Here is a 13,460-nt window from a genome sequence, read left to right as displayed (position 1 = left end):
CTCACCTTGCCTCACTCTGTTCTAATTACTCTGCCAGCTGAACTGCATTTCCCCACTACCTCTCCCAGTATATCAAGCCCTGTTTTTCAGCCAAGCCCTGTCAGATCGTCTTCAAACCCGGACCAGTAACCTGCCTGTCTGCGCTCTGACTCCTGTTTGTGATACCGATCCTTTCTTGACTGCCTCCTTGTTCTACTGCCCCGTCTATCCCAACCTGCCTTCTGGACCTCGACTACTCTCCGATCTTCAGCCCCTCCGGTCTCCGACCACCAGATGAGCGTGCCCAGACGTTTCACCACCCTCAGCCCGATACGCCGCTCCATCACTGGGGAACACACACACTAAGCACTTGGACTGGACACCCCCGGACATTTGGTGACCCCCGGAGCACAGGTACCCACAGGAGGACCCTGAAAGACCCCTGACACCCCTGGGACTCCTCTTCCCGCCTGTAACCTTGAATAAAGAACTCTGAATTTGAACTTGCGCTCTTGGGTCCTCTTCTGTTCGTGACAGAAATACACACAAAAACAGCAGCCTTGAGCTGTCAAAAAGAGGCCTGTTCACTCCCCCCACTCCAGTCGAAGTTGTTTACGTCGCGTAATTTAAATTCTTTCATTGTCTTTCAGTAGAAGACAGTCCGTAGAAACTACTTAAGTGGACCCTTTCACAAAACAACACTACTGAATTTTACACATATAAATTGTGTTGGTGCATAGAGGACTCAGAGGAAAAGTATCTCAAGTCTGTCTATTCATATTTAAACCTTTTCACCAAACTAAAACAACTTTGAGGAAGAAAAGAAAACCCTTCTAGCAATGTAGGCTGTGCTTTTAGAGGGACACAAACACATATTCAATGCAGCGTGGCTTTCGTCCATGGCAAGAGATCAATTTCTACTGTGGCCTATGTGGGGATCGTGTCCCTATATTACTATGACCCACTCTAACTCTTGGTGTTGTGTGGTCCAGCCACAGTCTGTAGTAATAATAATAATAAATAATAATAATATGCCATTTAGCAGACGCTTTTATCCAAAGCGACTTACAGTCATGCGTGCATACATTATTAGTTTTTTGTGTATGGGTGGTCCTGGGGATCGAACCCACTACCTTAGCGTTACAAGCGCCGTGCTCTACCAGCTGAGCTACAGAGGACCACTACATACAGTGCATTCGGAAAGTATTCAGACCCCTTGACTTTTTCCACATTTTGTTACGTTACAGCCTTATTCTAAAATTGATTAAATTGTTTTTTTTCCCCCTCATCAATCTACACACAAAACCCCATAATGACAAAGCAAAAACAGGTTTTTTGAAATGTTAGCAAATGTATAAAAATAAAAAACGGAAATATTACATTTACATAAGTATTCAGACCCTTTACTCAGTACTTTGTTGAAGCACCTTTGGCAGCGATTACAGCCTCGAGTCGTCTTGGGTATGACGCTACAAGCTTGGCACACCTGTATTTGGGGAGTTTCTCAATTTCTTCTCTGCAGATCCTCTCAAGCTCTGTCAGGTTGGATGGGGAGCGTCGCTGCACAGCTATTTTCAGGTCTCTCCAGAGATGTTCGATCGGGTTCAAGTCCGGGCTCTGGCTGGGCCACTCAAGGACATTCAGAGACTTGTCCCAAAGCCACTCCTGCTTTGTCTTGGCTGTGTGCTTAGGGTTGTTGTCCTGTTGAAAGGTGAACCTTCGCCCCAGTCTGAGGTCCTGAGCACTCTGGAGCAGGTTTTCATCAAGGATCTCTGTACTTTGCTCCGTTCATCTTTCCCTCGATCCTTACTAGTCTCCCAGTCCCTGCCGCTGAAAAACATCCCCACAGCATAATGCTGCCACCACCATGCTTCAACGTAGGGATGGTGCCAGGTTTCCTCCAGATGTGATAGTTGGCATTCAGGCCAAAGAGTTTAATCTTGGTTTCATCAGACCAGACATTCTTGTTTCTCATGGTCTGAGAGTCCTTTAGGTGCCTTTTGGCAAACTCCAAGTGGGCTGTCATGTGCCTTTTACTTAGGAGTGGCTTCTGTCTGGCCACTCTACCATAAAGGCCTGATTGGTGGAGTGCTGCAGAGATAGTTGTCCTTCTCCCATCTCCACAGAGGAACTCTGGAGCTCAGTCAAAGTGACCATCGGGTTCTTGGTCACCTCCCTGACCAAGGCCCTTTTCCCCGATTGCTCAGTTTGGCCGGGGGGCCAGCTCTAGGAAGCGTCTTGGTGGTTCCAAACTTCTTCCATTTAAGAATGATGGAGGCCACTGTGTTCTTCGGGACCTTCAATGCTGCAGACATTTTTTTGTAACTTTCCCCAGATCTGTGCCTCGACACAATCTTGTCTCGGAGCTCTACGGACAATTCCTTTGACATCATGGCTTGGTTTTTGCTCTGACATGCACTGTCAACTGTGGGACCTTATATAGACAGGTGTGTGCCTTTCCAAATCATGTCCAATCTATTGAATTTACCACAGGTGGACTCCAATCAAGTTGTAGAAACATCTTAAGGATGATCAATGGAAACAGGATGCACCTGAGCTCAATATTGAGTCTCATAGCAAACGGTCTGAATACTGATGTACAGTTGAAGTCGGAAGTTTACATACACTTACACAACCACTCCACAAATGTCTTGTTAAGAAACTATAGTGTATGTAAACAAGTTAAGCAATTTAAAGGCAATGCTACCAAATACTAATTGAGTGTATGTAAACTTCTGACCCACTGGGAATGTGATGAAAGAAATAAAGCTTAAATAAATCATTCTCTCTACTATTATTCTGACATTTCACATTCTTAAAATAAAGTGGTGATCCTAACTGACCTAAGACAGGGATTTTTTACTAAGATTAAATGTCAGGAATTGTGAAAAACTGAGTTTAAATGTATTTGGCTAAGGTGTATGTAAACTTCCGACTTCAACTGTAAATAAGGTAGTTCTGTTTTTAATTTTTAATACATTTGCAAAAAATTCTAAAAACCTGTTTTCGCTTTGTCAATATGGAGTATTGTGTGTAGCTTGATGAGGAAATGTTTTTATTTAATACATTTTAGAATAAGGCTGTAACGTAACAAAATGTGGAAAAAGTCAAGGGTCTGAAGACTTTCCAAATGCACTGTATATCTATACTATTGTGTTGTATATCAAGTGGATGAGTAGGGAACAATACAGAGTGACTGCAGTAAAATAACAATTCAACCTGCCTGCCAGCAAGAAATGCAGACAGATATACAATTCAACCTGCCTGCTGGAAAGAAATGCAGACAGATATACAATTCAACCTGCCTGCCGGCAAGAAATGCAGACAGATATATAATTCAACCGGCCTGCCAGCAAGAAATGCAGACAGATATACAATTCAACCGGCCTGCCAGCAAGAAATGCAGACAGATATACAATTCAACCTGCCTGCCGGCAAGAAATGCAGACCGATATACAATTCAACCTGCCTGCCGGCAAGAAATGCAGACATATATCAGTATACAATTAAACCCTGTTAGATCCAAAAGCTTTTAGTGTCCATGTTAGAGAGATTTTGGAATTTGTCTTCGGATTCTACACACAGACCCACAAAACAAGGGGATTCAGCTTCTTAATCCTGTCCTCCATCATGTATAGTATGCCACGATGACTGAGGTATCTCTGCCCTCTCTTCTTTAGCAAGCCAACTAAATAGGCTAGCATCAGTGTAGAACAGGGACTCCAGTTTTCCCTTTTCCATTTGAACAGCAAGAGAACAACACATTGAAGGAATACCAGCCCTACAACAGCATTGACTGTTCACCTTTAGTAAATACCCTCAATAGCTCATAGTAAATCACACAAATAAAACAAGACAATGCACTTATTTCAGAGTATCTAATTGCCAATTAGTAACCCAATTGCAAAATGCTAGATTCTGCCTAATTGATAGCTTTTACAGCAATAACCTCCCTGGTAGGCTGCCTTCGCCTTGGCAGTCCCGCGCAGCAAGCCACATTTTACCTCATTAGATTACTGCAAATTGCCGAAAATGGGAAATGGGTTCATTTACCTAAGTGGTGTGATTGAATGTATGTTTATGAAGCTTTTATGAAACCAACATTTCTTCTCGCCACGTCTGTTTCTCGTTGCTTTCTAGCCTCCAGACACAGTGGGAAACAGCTAAGGTAATTACAACGTGAACAGAACAGAGAAACTTTTTTTACACAATATGGCAGATACAAACTTTGATCAAGTATAGCTAAAGTATAATCTCAAAACACTGGAGACCATTAAAAAAAGATTAGGGATCTTGGTGTGATGCCAACTTTACCTTTTCCTCACAAAGAATCAGACCTCCATGATCTCTTCGTATTACCGCTAATGTCTCCATTTCAATTACTAGTCAAAGGAATCCCTACTTTATTTCCCACCATTGGTGTTTGGGCAATAGAAACTCTAATTGGAGCGATGTGACGCTGTGTACAGTGGTAGGCATCCTCAGAGAAGGGGGGGGGGGGGCTGTGAGCAGCGATTCTGACTTTTTACGGCAAGCAGCATATTCGTAAACATTGTTAATCACAGATTAGCAGATTCGAAAATAACAAGACACAGAGGATGATTCTATTTATTGACGTCCACTGTTACTGATAAAGGCTGAACTGGAAGGGTGTTAGTGTGAAGGGATGCACATTGCCTAGGATTAGAGGTCTGAATTTGAATAAACCAACAACACCACTATTTTCTTGCCACCCACCCACAATCCAGTGTTGCTCCAATCCACCAACCGAGACCAGGCACTATCCCCAGAGCTACTCTCCTACCTGACAGTTACCAGCAGTACCAAGTCCACACTCCCATCAATACTACATCACAACATAACATCTGTCCCTCGATCACACACACACGTCTTAAAAATAACTAAAAACAACAAGCTCCCTCACGACGCCAGGACAGCGGAGTCACTCACCACCTTCCGGAGACATTTGAAACCCCACCTCTTTAAGGAATACCTGGGACAGGATAAAGTAATCCTTCTACCCCCCCAAAAAAAAACTTTGTAAAGTGGTTATCCCACTGGCTATAAGGTGAATGCACCAATTTGTAAGTCGCTCTGGATAAGAGCGTCTGCTAAATGACGTAAATGTAAAGGTAAATGTAAAAAGCTTAAAAACATGGATAAACCAGACATGCACACACAAAATGTTACATACTCACACAAACCAATATTGTATTCTCTCTATACATTTTATAGTATGCATAGTGCCCAAAGAAGGCTATCATAAGGGTTCAATGGGTTCAGTTGGGTCTAATAAATACGCTTACAATCAACAAGGAGTGTCCCTGACATGGCAATTAGGAATGATGCTAGCATCATCTCTTAACATAAACATCATAAACAATTGGACGTCTACATACTGAGGTGTGCTAAATAGAAAGCATATGCGGCAGAACAACAGCCAGAGTAACACATTGCCTCAGCATAAGCCATCCATCCATGGTAGATCTGAGGAACTCATAAAAGGGAGACAGTAGCACGCATGCATGTCAAGAACTCAGTATCTTGTCACTTCAACGTGGCCCCTACAGTTGCCGAGGAAACCACTGCTCTGCGTTGCCACGGCGCACATACCGAGTGATGTGGATGCCACGGTTCAGTGATCCAGGGGCCGTCCGCTACTCTTCCTCATCCTCCTCCTTCCTTCTGTCCTGAATGCTCTGCCATAGAACGTACCATACCATGCATCCACCACTCCCCAGATATAACAGTACCTTCTACAAACACAAAGACAGATTTGCTGAGCACCCTGTGCAAGGTTTCCACCAGTTATTTTCAAAAGAGAAGAGCAAAAGAGAGAGAAAATAATTGTATTTATTTTTTTACACCAAAACCTAAAATGGTCTTCTCTCCACCATTGTCATCTTTTTTGTAATGTATTTTATGTTGAATTGCCTTCTGAAAATAACTGATGCACTCAGTAAATCAGGCATGTAGTATCTAAATCAATCAGGGCCCTCTATGTTAATTGATAGCTAGCTAATTGATGCACTAATCCAGTCACTAAGTACTGTACTGCCGCCTGGTCTCTGCTTGGGAGTATGTCCACAGTAAACAGCAAGAACAGAGCAGGTCATCAATGCCTTGTTTCTCAACCCATGGAGGGGAGAGGGTGACAGAATACCTATGAACTATAGAATACCTATGAACTATAGAATACCTATGAACTATAGAATACCTATCAACTATAGAATACCTATGAACTATAGAATACCTATCAACTATAGAATACCTATCAACTATAGAATACCTATCAACTATAGGTTGAATACCTATGAACTAGCTACAGATCTGAGACTAGGAGCAATAATATTACAGACAGACTACTCTGTTAGAGGAGAGCAGAGTGTAGGACAGGGGTCCCCAGCTCCAGTCCTGGAGAGTTACTGGGTATGCAGGTGTTTGTTCCAGCCTGGCACATAATTAGCCAATTCAAGTAATTGCAATTGTAAAAGAATGCCACTGAATGGTAACGAGAGCACGACATCACTAGAAATTAGGCCTAAAAAGGAGAAATGTGTTCAGGAACTGCCTACCTGTGTTAATTCTTCTGTGGACTGAGATAGATTAGTACAGCGGCTGCAGAGAGTCTTGATAACTATAGGATCTGAGGTGAACAGAACAGGACGTTCACCACTCTCCTCCAGTCCACTGTGCCAATGTCTGTCGTCCCCTGCTCTATTCACCCGAGAAAGAAGATAGAGAGTGAGCAAGCGAGAGGAATCGATAGTAGTTGCATGTCTCCCCACACATAGCAGAGGTGAAAGGAGAAGCCTGCACCAGAGACTGTCCTCCTGAGTAATTACATGAGCGAAGCTCTTAACGTACAAAACTGACCTCGCTTTCAAGTGTACCAGTGTTAATAATCAGTGTTCATAATGAACATAATCCATAGGTTAAGGTCCTCGACAACCTTGCTCCAAGCAACAACTGCAAGGAAGGAACAGCATGGTTGCAGTTTCTACAAGAGCAGTGGTATGCTACTGCCCCCTGGTGTACAAGGAAAACATGACAGCCACACAGGGTCATGAATACCTACCTGTAAATTGTACAACACACAGACATACACACATACTATATTTTCATTCAGAAGCATAAAGACGATTTGCCATTCTAGAAATGGTTGGTAGATAACTTTTTTATGTGTATCAATGCTGAGTTGAAATGTGTAATATATTCTGTTGTGATCTAAAACCAATAAATTAAAAGTAGTTTTGTTTTAAAGAAAAGTGTAACATACTGTATCTTCACAATTCGCATAGATAATGGAAAATTGAAGATTAGATCAAGCCTGTAAATGTTTTTCCACATGCCTTTCAACAGAAATGTATACAAAACACTTGTGTTTGTTTAATAAGTAACCTCCCAAGAACGTCCATCCTTATGTTCTGTATGGAACCCAACTCAAGTAGTGCTCCTATCTTTTGTTTACCCTGTGCTGAACACAAGGTGTGTCATAATGACAGAGCAGAATGACATACCATAACTGCCAGTTCCTTCAGGTTCTGAAAGTTCATGGTGAGTATGTAAGTGTATCTACCCAGTCACAGTGAATGTTATGACCTGACTGATAACTGTGGGAAAGTTCAGTCATTAGTCATCAATCCCTTTTCTATGACATTGTCCCACAAAACCAGTGTAAATTATTCACAATAAACCACACAAGTATAAACATATTTCACTAGAGCCCTTTCTTCATCTTTGGAAAACATTCCTTCCCTGAATATTGTGAGACATTAAGCACATCGTATAAGTCCATCTTGGGCTCCCGAGTGGCGCAGCGGTCACTACAGACCCCCTGGTTCGATTCCAGGCTGTATCACAACCGGCCGTGATTGGGAGTCCCATAGTGCGGCGCACAATTGGCCCAGTGTCGTCCGGGTTTGGCCGGTGTAGGCCGTCATTGAAAATAAGAATTTGTTCTTAACTGACTTGCCTAGTTAAATAAAGGTAAAATAAATAAATAAAATAAAAATCTTTGGACCTGTAGTAAGACATCCTTTAAAAAGGCACACCATTCATCGGAGTCATTTTGTTCATTTTAAGTACTTTCACTCTGTGTTGTTAAAGGCCACTGGGACCGTGGCCATTGAGGAATAGGTGAAGCGAGAGCGAGGACTCCTCCCTTCCTTCCGTGCAAAATAAAAAGTGAAGCAGCAGGAGGACGTTATATTATCTATATTCATCACCTGGCCTCATACTCCGACTGTCATTTGTTTATTAACAAAGTCTATTAAAATGTATATTATCTGTCTCCATAAAGATAACGTATAATGAGTTATTGCTGACTAAGATCAATAAATTGTCATTATATACAAATATAAACACAAGTATTTAATAACATTGTAAAAGGCATGAATTCCAATATACAAGCCAAACCCATGTCAAGGCATCACTGGTGATGCGCTACTGCCCCCTGGTGTACAAGGAAAACATGACTGCCACACAGGGGCATGAAAACACCTGGACATTGTACAACACATCCATATACCTGTAGTATAACTTTATTCAGAAGCAAAAACAGATTTTTTTTATAGCCATTCAACAAAATGGTTGCTAGAATTGTTTTTATGTGTATCAATGCTGAACTGAAAATGTGTAATATATCTTCACATAGATAATGGATATTGAAGATTAGATAAAGCTTGTAAATGATTTACCACATGCCTTTCAACAGAAATGTATACATACACTTGTGTTTGTTTAATAAGTAACCTCCCAAGAACGTCCATCCTTATGTTCTGTATGGAACCCAACTCAAGTAGTGCTCCTATCTTTTATTTACCCTGTGCTGAACACAAGTTGTGTCATAATGACAGAGCAGAATGACATACCATAACTGCCAGTTCCTTCAGGTTCTGCAAGTTCATGGTGAGTTTGTAAGTGTATCTACCCAGTCACAGTGAATGTTATGAATGACCTGACTGATAACTGTGGGAAAGTTCAGTCATTAGTCATCAATCCCTTTTCTATGACATTGTGCCACAAAACCAGTGTAAATGATTCTCATTAAACCACACAAGATTAAACAGATTTCACTACAGCCCTTTCTTCTTCTTCATCTTCGGAAAACATTCCTTCCCTGAATATTGTGAGACAATAAGCACATCGTATAAGTCCATCTTTGGACCTGTAGTAAGACATCCTTCAAAAAGGCACATCATTCATGGGAAAGTGACTTTGTTCCTGTTAAGTACTTTCACTCTGTGTTGTTAAAGGCCACTGGGACCGTGGCCATTGAGGAATAGGTGAAGCGAGAGCGAGGACTCCTCCCTTCCTTCCGTGCAAAATAAAAAGTAAAGCAGCAGGAGGACGTTATATTATCTATATTCATCACCTGGCCTCATACTCCGACTGTCATTTGTTTATTAACTAAGTCTATTAACTGACTTAATGCTGACTAAGATCAAGAAATGGTCATTAGAAACTGATATAAATGCAAGTATTTAATAACATTGTAAAAGGAATTAATTCCAATATACAAAGCAAAATCATAAGTTACAAGGCATCATTGGTTATAACAAGGCATGATGCGAGAGAGAGAGAGAGAGAGAGAGAGAGAGAGACGCCTGATCCCACCTCCTCCCGCCTGCGTTCGCCTTCACGGACATTGATTACCATTGTTAGAATGGAGAGTCCAATATCTTGTCAGTATATTCCAAAATCTTTGCCATGGCTAGAATCAGAGTCTCTCAGGATAGGTCAGATAGCACTCACTCACCTCCCACAGCTTCCTGGCCAAAGCATCATCCCACCCCTTGGCGCCTACTTCCTGTAGTGCATAGGAAGAGAAGTAGCGTTCACTCAGCGGCTCGATCCCTTCTTGGAGGGCACAGTGCAGAGTGGTCTGGGCTCCCCTTTCAGCATCCATGAAGAAGAGCTTAGTGATGGGCTCCAGAAAGAGCCTCTGCCATAGTTTCAGGTTGCGAGTGCTACTGACCTGGGTAGAGGTTACAGGTGGAGAGCTACTGACCTGGGTGGAGGTTGTAGGTGGAGACCTACTGACCTGGGTGGAGGTTACAGGTGGAGAGGTACTGACCTGGGTGGAGGTTACAGGTGGAGAGGTACTGACCTGGGTGGAGGTTGTAGGTGGAGAGGTACTGACCTGGGTGGAGGTTGTAGGTGGAGAGCTACTGACCTGGGTAGAGGTTACAGGTGGAGAGCTACTGACCTGGGTGGAGGTTACAGGTGGAGAGGTACTGACCTGGGTGGAGGTTACAGGTGGAGAGGTACTGACCTGGGTGGAGGTTGTAGGTGGAGAGCTACTGACCTGGGTGGAGGTTGTAGGTGGAGACCTACTGACCTGGGTGGAGGTTACAGGTGGAGAGGTACTGACCTGGGTGGAGGTTACAGGTGGAGAGGTACTGACCTGGGTGGAGGTTGTAGGTGGAGAGCTACTGACCTGGGTGGAGGTTGTAGGTGGAGAGCTACTGACCTGGGTGGAGGTTACAGGTGGAGAGGTACTGACCTGGGTGGAGGTTACAGGTGGAGAGGTACTGACCTGGGTGGAGGTTGTAGGTAGAGAGCTACTGACCTGGGTGGAGGTTACAGGTGGAGAGGTACTGACCTGGGTGGAGGTTACAGGTGGAGAGGTACTGACCTGGGTGGAGGTTGTAGGTAGAGAGCTACTGACCTGGGTAGAGGCTGTAGGTGGTGACGCTGGTCCCCTCCAGGCGGTTGGCCAGCTCCCGGGAGAAGAGCACGTTGCACAGCTTGCTGTGACAGTAGGCCCTGAAGTTATGCCAGGTGGACTGGCCTGGCACCAGGTCCTTGTGGGTACCCAGGAGGGCAAAGTCGACAGAGCCTAGCCGGTGTAAGCTGACACATTGACAACTTGAGTCGGACCACACTCCTTCAGCCGGTCCAGCAGCAAGCAGGTCAACAGGAAGTGGCCTAAGCGGTTGACCCTGAACGCCATGCCGAACCCATCATCAGTGTGGCCAGGCCCCAGCATTCCTGAAACAAATCAAATTGTACTGGTCACATGCGCCGAATACAACAGGTATAGAGTTTACCGTGAAATGCTTACTTAAGAGCCCACTCCCAACAATGTAGAGTTAAAAAGTAAGAAAAATATTTGCTAAATAAAAAAAGGAAAAAGTAACACTAAATAACAATAACGAGGCTATTTACAAGGACTACCAGTACCGAGTCAATGTGCAGGGGTATGAGGTAGTCGAGGAAATTGAGGTGACAGACAGTGAGACCAGCGACAGGGAGTTAGGCAACACATAATGGCCAAGTATTTCTGTATTTGTCTTAAAATTAGTGTATTATTTTATCCATAGGGTAAGAAGCAATGTGTCACATTTGATTCAATAGGGTTAATTGAAAAGAGAAAGTGTGTTTTATGTATTTGGAATGAATGTTTACATTCCCTCTCTCTCTGCCATACCTGCATTGTTGATGAGCAGGTCCAGTCTGAGCTCAGTCTTCAGGAAAGTTTCAGCAAAGGAGCAAACAGACTTCAGACTCCCCAGATCCAGCTGCATGAACACCACCTCATTGCTACCACTTTCCTATAGAACAGAGGACGAATCAAACGGTGGATTTCCAACACCACACATTTTCACACAGGTTAAACAAATCCCTGATCAGTATGTATTGAGATGCCGACTCCACAACCTTATATTTGGATTATTTATATTATCAATAAGGCTACTCTAACCTTTCTGATATCATAGACCGCAGCCTCAGCTTTCTGTTTGCTGCGGCAGGCAAGGATGACCCTTACACCTCTCTTGGCCAAATCTAAAGCAGTAGCCTTTCCAATACCAGTGTTACTCCCTAGTGAACAACAAAACACATTTTAATGTAAAGGTCTTCAGCATGAACGCACTTGAAACATGAGCACACTAAATCAGTCCCCATCACATAGCAAGGCAACAAAATTAACCTAATTAACCTGTTACAATAGCAGTATTTCCTTTAAGTGTCACAGAGCTCGTGCATCTTGATCCTCTGACAAAGTATCAAATACAACGCAATCCCTACTGCCAGAATAGATAGCAAAACCGACATTATTACAGTACCGAGCGTTGTTTCTGAATTCGGGAAGGTAATTTCGTTTGCAAGCTATCAAAATTCAGCAGGCTAACGTGCTGTATGCTTTGTTTATGTTTTATTACGCCCCCAAGCGCTTCCGGGTATAACTTATTCCTGCTGTACGGAAGTATTCCACCAGATGTCGTTTTTGTAATCTGCATGGAAAATCGCCTCCATATTGAGGGCATACGTTCTAATTCCGCGGTCACCAACTTTTTCTGAGTCAAGATCACTTTCTGAGTCAAAATGAAAGCCGAGATCTACAGCTCAGATTTGTTTTACATTACTTAAAAAACATGCCTATGCAACACTAACCAATTAAAAACTGTTCTGTAGCAATTAGGTTTGTGCAGTAGGCTATAGGCCCAATACATTATCACTAACGTTACATATTGTAATGAAACAGGCAGGGAGCAGGTCTCGAACCCTCAACCTTCTAGCCCTAAGTCTAGCGCGCCATCGACTGTGCCCCAAAAGCATGCTCGCGTGGCAGAGTCGATATCCGCGCTTATAAACCCAGGGTCGTTCCAATATTAACTACACTTGAATTGCCCTGCCAATGTTGTTCTTCTCAGGCCATTTTGAAATGATATTTCAAAAATGTAGGTAGGCCTATATGATCACACTGGTAATATATAATTTGTTGTATTACTTGTGAGGAACAGCTGAGTGAGCATAATAATTAGCTCTTTGCTGTATTCGTTGAGTCTCTCTAGTCATGGTTTTAAAAGTTTTTAAATCTCACATTCTCATTTTTACAGTCTATTGCGCGAGGAAACTGTGCAGACACGGTGATCTGAGCTATCTGATTGGCCAGCCGTAGACGCAGTGTTGCCAACTCCTTAGTAAGGAAAGTAGCTATTGGCTGTCCTAAAAGTCGCTAGAAGTCGCTAAATGATGTAATCACCTAATTTGCATAATTTGCCATGTGCATGTAATCGTGATGGAAGCTGTAGGAGAGAGGAATAACGTCCTGGGAGAGACAAAAAGTGAGTAAAAAACACCCTACATTTACATCCCGCCCTGAATGTAAACCAGGGCGGGATCAGCCAGCGGCGGCTTCCCGCATGCGCGATTTATTTGCAGTCTGGAGGTGGAGTGGTGAACATCTCCTGCTCTGACTGCAGCTGGGAGGGACTGCTACGCAAGGACTGGGCCGCCAGTCAGTCATTTTACTTCTACTTGAGTAAAATGTAATTAAAGTAACTGTACTTCTACTTGAGTAGAATATTTCAGTCGTCTTTCCACCACTGATGACGAGTGAGTGAAAGAGGGAGTTTGTGCAGTGAGTTAGGGAAAGAGTGAGTGAATGAAAGAGTGTGAATGGGTGAGTGAGTGAATGTCAGCCGGTCCCATGGACAAGTAACAAGTAATAGAGGGATGAATGAGGGACTGAA

At 43.2% G+C, this 13,460-nt stretch overlaps 1 pseudogene; it reads right to left on the bottom strand.

Annotated features, from left to right (window-relative positions):
- Window positions 1-9,449: 9,449 nt before the first annotated feature.
- LOC121556742 lies at window positions 9,450-11,809 on the bottom strand (annotated as a pseudogene).
- Between the last annotated feature and the right edge of the window lie 1,651 nt (window positions 11,810-13,460).

The sequence above is a fragment of the Coregonus clupeaformis genome, chromosome 5 (assembly GCF_020615455.1).
Source record: "Coregonus clupeaformis isolate EN_2021a chromosome 5, ASM2061545v1, whole genome shotgun sequence".
In the NCBI taxonomy this organism is placed as follows: domain Eukaryota; kingdom Metazoa; phylum Chordata; class Actinopteri; order Salmoniformes; family Salmonidae; genus Coregonus; species Coregonus clupeaformis.
The sequence above is the reverse complement of the archived record's forward strand: the minus strand, read 5'-3'. Positions and strand labels throughout refer to the sequence as shown.